Raw genomic sequence first — 6,000 nt, 5'->3', positions numbered from 1 at the left:
TACCAGGTTTCTGCTGTCCCTTATTTGACCAGATGGCATTGTGGGTCTCAGGCTGCCTTGTGGGAGTGCCAAGGAAGGCACTGTGATGAGCAGTGCACAGAAGCACAGTGTGGTGGGCATACAGACAGGGGATCACCCCATTACAAGGCCCAGGTGGGCATGCACTAGGACACCTGGATCTGGCCTCAGGGGCAGGGTCAGGGTCCAGTCCTCAGCAGCACAATGTGTCCTGGGACAGAGTCCCAGGTCACAGGGTTCTCAATGGTAATCTGGGCTGGATGGCAGCTCTAATGGAAAGAAATTGGCCCCAGTCATACACGCTCTGGCATAGGGAAGCAATCTGCTTAGGGGCTGATCTTCCATCTTTGTGATGGTGACCAGGTGCTGGAGGATAGGGAGATATGGCTTTCTATTGTGAGAATGGGAGCCATGAGTTTGAGCCCAGGTGGGTAGCTGGGGAAGAAACAGGGCACCTGAGGTACTATCGGGCCCAGTGCTCATGGGAAGGACTCCCACCCAAGCCCAGGGACAGCAGGCTCAGAATCTGGAGATAGGCCCCGCTTCAGCTCAAGGAGGAGGAGATAGGCTCTAGAGCAGGATGGTGGCCTTGAGAAGGGATGCACCCCCAAATGGTGAAAATCTGATAGCAGAGCCAGCTCCCGGTGCAGGGCCACATCCTGGCCAGGGAGGAATGTCAGGTGCACAACTCTGGGGACCCCCAGCAGCCAGGAGGTGTGGGTCCCTCTGCCAGGCCTGGGGAAGTGTCTCCAGATTGTCTGCTTTTGAACCTTGCCTACTGGCCCTAGGCAAAGGAGCCAGTGGGTACGGGGGTTGGGGGGGAGGATGGGCCCTGGGGTAGGGAAGGGGTGGTCCCACTGAACAGGCAAAGGAAAAAGAAGAGCCAGTGGAGGGAAAGTGCAGTTCCTCTTTTCAAATTATCCCCCAACCAGGAAAAGGCTGGGAGGGAGTGGTCCCCACAGAGCTGCCAGTGATCCTAGAGCCTGGTGTCCTACCTGCTGACCCTGCCCTCCACCCACATCTAACCCACTTATTCCTGGGGGCTCCCCAAGGTTCCTGGGGACCCAACCAGCCACAGTCCCTGCCCTCAAGTCTCTGTCGCTCAGCTCTCGTCTGTCCCCTCCTTCCCACTGGTTCCTGGGAGTGGGTTGGGGTGTCTCTGCACCACAGTGTTGGGGGGAGCTGCTCAGAGAAGAACACACACACATCTCCAGGAGACCAAGCAGAACTTGGCCTAAATCTGCAGTGAGGAAGCACGTGCTAAGCTGAGGACCCGGGACCACAGTGGGGAACTCAGACCTGCTGAGCCTATTGACCCAACGAGAACCCTGGGGGGATTATCTCCACAGCCTCATCCTCATTTCCAGGCTCCTCTGGAATGGACTTGAGCCCCTCCTTGGGGGCTGGTCTCTTCCCCTCCTCAGCCTCCTGGTCTCCTGCCTCGGGGAGACCCTCTGGCTCCCAGCCAGGACTTCCTGGGACCACCAGGGAATCCCTTCACATCCAGGCAGTGGTGGGACCCAAGGGGCTCTGTACCTCCTGCCTCACCTGTACCTCCTGCCTCACCTGCAGTCCCTTTCTCTGCAGCTTCTACTTCATGTGCACCTTCTTCCTCACCTGGGGCTCCTATCTCACCTGACTCCTCAGCCACTGCTCATCTCTGGATCTGTGCAGGGAAATTGGGCCTATCCTGTGACCCAGCATCAGGGGCCTGGGGCAGGCAGACAACATCCCAGGCCCCCCCACCTTGCCTTCTTCCTACCCTGGGGCTCCTGTGACTTATTTCACCTTCAGCCCCCACTGCCTGTTGAGGAAGAGATCCAGCCCCTGCCTGGGGTGCCTGTGGTAATTCTGGGGTCAGGTCACCTGCCCACTTTTTCAAAGTCTGGGATCACTGCCTATGGGATGTGGAGCACACTCCAGAGGCTACCTTTGAGCCCTGGTCAGAGCCTCAGGGATGCACAGCCCAGGGGTGTCCCAGGCCCTCTGTACTAAGGCCACCGTGTGCTTCCCAGTGTCCCAGGAGAGCCCTGGCGGATGAGGGACAAAGGCCTTGGGGTCTCTGTGCAGGGCCAATGGCTAGATCGGGAGAGCATTTGAGGTGTCAGTCAGTGTTGGCGCCAGGAGACCTGCTTAAGGGAGGGCTTGAAGTGGCAGGGCTTGGAGCCTCCAAAAGCAACAGGTACACCCACTGGTCCTCCAGAGCAAAGTGGCCTCCATCAATAATGGTCCCAATTGTGAGGGATGGGGTGCTGGAAAGAGGACCCTAATAACAGGCCCCACCCTACACTCATATTCTGCCCTCAAGAAGCCTGGAGTCTCTTAAGCAGACACAAGTTGGCTGTTTCCAAGCCAGGAGCCCCATTACACCTCCTTACACTTGAAAGCCTGACCCAAGGCAGTCACTGCATTAGAAATGTGTAGGCTTCGGGTTCAGTCAGTTCAGTTGCTCAGTCATGTCCAACTCTTTGAGACCCCATGGACTGCAGCTTTCCAGGCCTCCCTGTCCATCACCAACTGCCAGAGTTTACTCAAACTCATGTCCATTGAGTCGGTGATGCCATCCAACCATCTCATCCTCTGTCGTCCCCTACTCCTCTCGTCTTGAATCTTTCCCAGCATCAGGGTCTTTTCAAATGAGTCAGCTCTTCACATCAGGTGGCCAAAGTATTGGAGTTTCAGCTTCAACACTAGTCCTTCCAATGAACACTCAGGACTGATCTCCTTTAGGATGGACTGGTTGGATCTCCTTGCAGGCCAAGGGACTCTCAAGAGTCTTTTCCAACACCACAGTTCAAAAGCATCAATTCTTCTGTGCTCAGCTTTCTTTATAGTCCAACTCTCACATCCATACATGACTACTGGAAAAACCATAGCATTGACTAGACAGACCTTTGTAGGCAAAGTGATGTCTGTGCTTTTTAAGATGCTATCTGGGTTGGTCATAACTTTCCTTCCAAGGAGTAAACGTCTTTTAATTTCATGGCTGCAGTCACCATCTGCAGTGATCTTGGAGCCAGGAAAAATAAAGTCAGCCACTGTTTTCACTGTTTCCCCATCCATTTGCCATGAAGTGATGGGACCAGATGCCATGATCTTAGTTTTCTGAATGTTGAGCTTTAAGCCAACTTTTTCACTCTCCTTTTTCACTTTCATCAAGAGGCTCTTTAGTTCTTTTTCACTTTCTACCATAAAGGTGGTGTCATCTGCATATCTGAGCTTATTGATATTTCTCCCAGAAATCTTGATTCCAGCTTGTGATTCTTCCAGCCCAGGATTTCTTATGATGTACTCTGCATATAAGTTAAATAAGCAGGGTGACAATATACAGCCTTGATGAACTCCTTTTCCTATTTGGAACCAATCTGTTGTTCCATGTCCAGTTCTAACCGTTGCTTCCTGATCTGCAAACAGGTTTCTCAAGAGGCAGATCAGGTGGTCTGGTATTCCCATCTCTTTCAGAATTTTCCACAGTTTATTGTGATCCACACAGTCAAAGGCTTTGGCATAGTCAATAAAGCAGAAATAGATGTTTTTCTGGAACTCTTGCTTTTTCGATGATCCAGTGGATGTTGGCAATTTGATCTCTGGTTCCTTTGCCTTTTCTAAAACCAGCTTGAACATCAGGAAGTTCACGGTTCACGTATTGCTGAAGCCTGGCTTGGAGAATTTTGAGCATTACTTTACTAGCGTGTGAGATGAGTGCAATTGTGCGGTAGTTTGAGCATTCCTTGGCATTGCCTTTCTTTGGGATTGGAATGAAAACTGACCTTTTCCAGTCCTGTGGCCACTGCTGAGTTTTCGAAATTTGCTGGCATATTGAGTGCAGCACTTTCACAGCATCATCTTTCAGGATTTGAAATAGCTCAACTGAAATTCCATCACCTCCACTAGCTTTGTTCATAGTGATGCTTTCTAAGGCCCACTTGACTTCACATTCCAGGATGTCTGGTTCTAGGTGAGTGATCACACCATCGTCATTATCTGGGTCGTGAAGATCTTTTTTGTACAGTTCTTCTGTGTATTCTTGCCACCTCTTCTTAATATCTTCTGCTTCTTTTATGTCCCTACCATCCCTTCTTTACTGAGCCCATCTTTGCATGAAATGTTCCCTTGGTATCTCTAATTTTCTTGAAGAGATCTCTAGTCTTTCCCATTCCATTGTTTTCCTCTATTTCTTTGCATTGATCGCTGAGGAAGGCTTTCTTATTCTCATTGCTATTCTTTGGAACTCTGCATTCAAATGGGTATATCTTTCCTTTTCTCCTTTGCTTTTCACTTCTCTTCTTTTCACAACTATTTGTAAGGCCTCCCCAGACAGCCATTTTGCTTTTTTGCATTTCTTTTTCTTGAGGATGGTCTTGATCCCTGTCTCCACGAACCTCCATCCATAGTTCATCAGGCACTCTGTTTATCAGATCTAGTCCCTTAAATCTTTCTCACTTCCACTGTATAGTCATAAGTGATTTGATTTAGGTCATACCTGCATGGTCTACTGGCTTTCTCCACTTTCTTCAATTTCAATCTGAATTTGGCAATAAGGAGTTCATTATCTGAGCCACAGTCAGCTCCTGGTCTTATTTTTGCTGACTGTATAGAGCTTCTCCTCTTTTGGCTGAAAAGAATATAATCAATCTGATTTCGGTGTTGACCATCTGGTGATGTCCATGTGTAGAGTATTCTTTTGTGTTGTTGGAAGAGGGTGTTTGCTATGACCAGTGCATTCTCTTGACAGAACTCTATTAGCTTTTGCCCTGCTTCATTCTGTACTCCAAGGCCAAATTTGCCTGTTACTCCAGGTGTTTCTTGACTTCCTACTTTTGCATTCCAGTCCCCTATAATGAAAAGGACATCTTTTTTGGGTGTTAGTTCTAAAAGGTCTTGTAGGTCTTCATAGAACTATTCAACTTCAGCTTCTTCAGCATTACTGGTCAGGGCATAGACTTGGATTACTGTGATATTGAATGGTTTGCCTTGGAAACGAACAGAGATCATTCTGTCACTTTTGAGATTGCATCCAAGTACTGCATTTAGGACTCTTTTGTTGACTATGATGGCTACTCCATTTCTTCCAAGGGATTCCTGCCCACAGTAGTAGATATAATGGTCATCTGAGTTAAATTCACCCATTCCAGTCCATCTTAGTTCGCTGATTCCTAGAATGTCGATGTTCACTCTTGCCATCTCTTGTTTGACCGCTTCCAATTTGCCTTGATTCATGGACCTAACATTCCAGGTTCCTATGCAGTATTGCACTTTACTGCATCAAACCTTGTTTCTATCACCAGTCCCATCCACAACTGGGTGTTGTTTTTGCTTTGGCTCCATCCCTTCATTCTTTCTGGACTTATTTCTCCACTGATCTCCAGTAGCATATTGGGCACCTACCAACCTGGGGAGTTCATCTTTCAGTGTCCTATCTTTTTGCCTTTTCATACTGTTCATGGGGTTCTCAAGGCAAGAACACTGAAGTGGTTTGCCATTCCCTTCTCCAGTGGACCACATTCTATCAGACCTGTCCACCATGACCTGCCCGTCTTGGGTGGCCCCACACGGCATGGCTTAGTTTCATTGAGTTAGACAAGGCTGTGGCCCACGTGATCAGATTGGCTAGCTGTCTGATTGTGGTTTCACTCTGTGTGTCCTCTGATGCCCTCTCTCAGTGCCTACCGTCTTACTTGGGTTTCTCTTACCTTGGATGTGGGGTATCTCTTCACATCTGCTCCAGCAAAGCACAGCCACTGCTCCTTACCTTGGACATGGGTACCATTTATTATACAATTCCATCTACGTAAAACTCTAGAAAATGCAAACTACCTTACAGTGACAGAAAGCAGATCAGTGGTTGCTTAGGACAAGAGGAGCAAGAAGAGAAAGGCAAAAAGGACTACAAAGGTACATGAGGAATCTTAGAGAGTAATAGATATCTTTATTACCTTGATTGTAGTGATGGTTTCATGAATGTGTATATATATATATATA

Source organism: Bubalus bubalis, chromosome X (genome assembly GCF_019923935.1).
Source record: "Bubalus bubalis isolate 160015118507 breed Murrah chromosome X, NDDB_SH_1, whole genome shotgun sequence".
NCBI classification, from domain to species: Eukaryota; Metazoa; Chordata; class Mammalia; order Artiodactyla; family Bovidae; genus Bubalus; species Bubalus bubalis.
Note: the sequence above shows the minus strand (reverse complement) of the source record.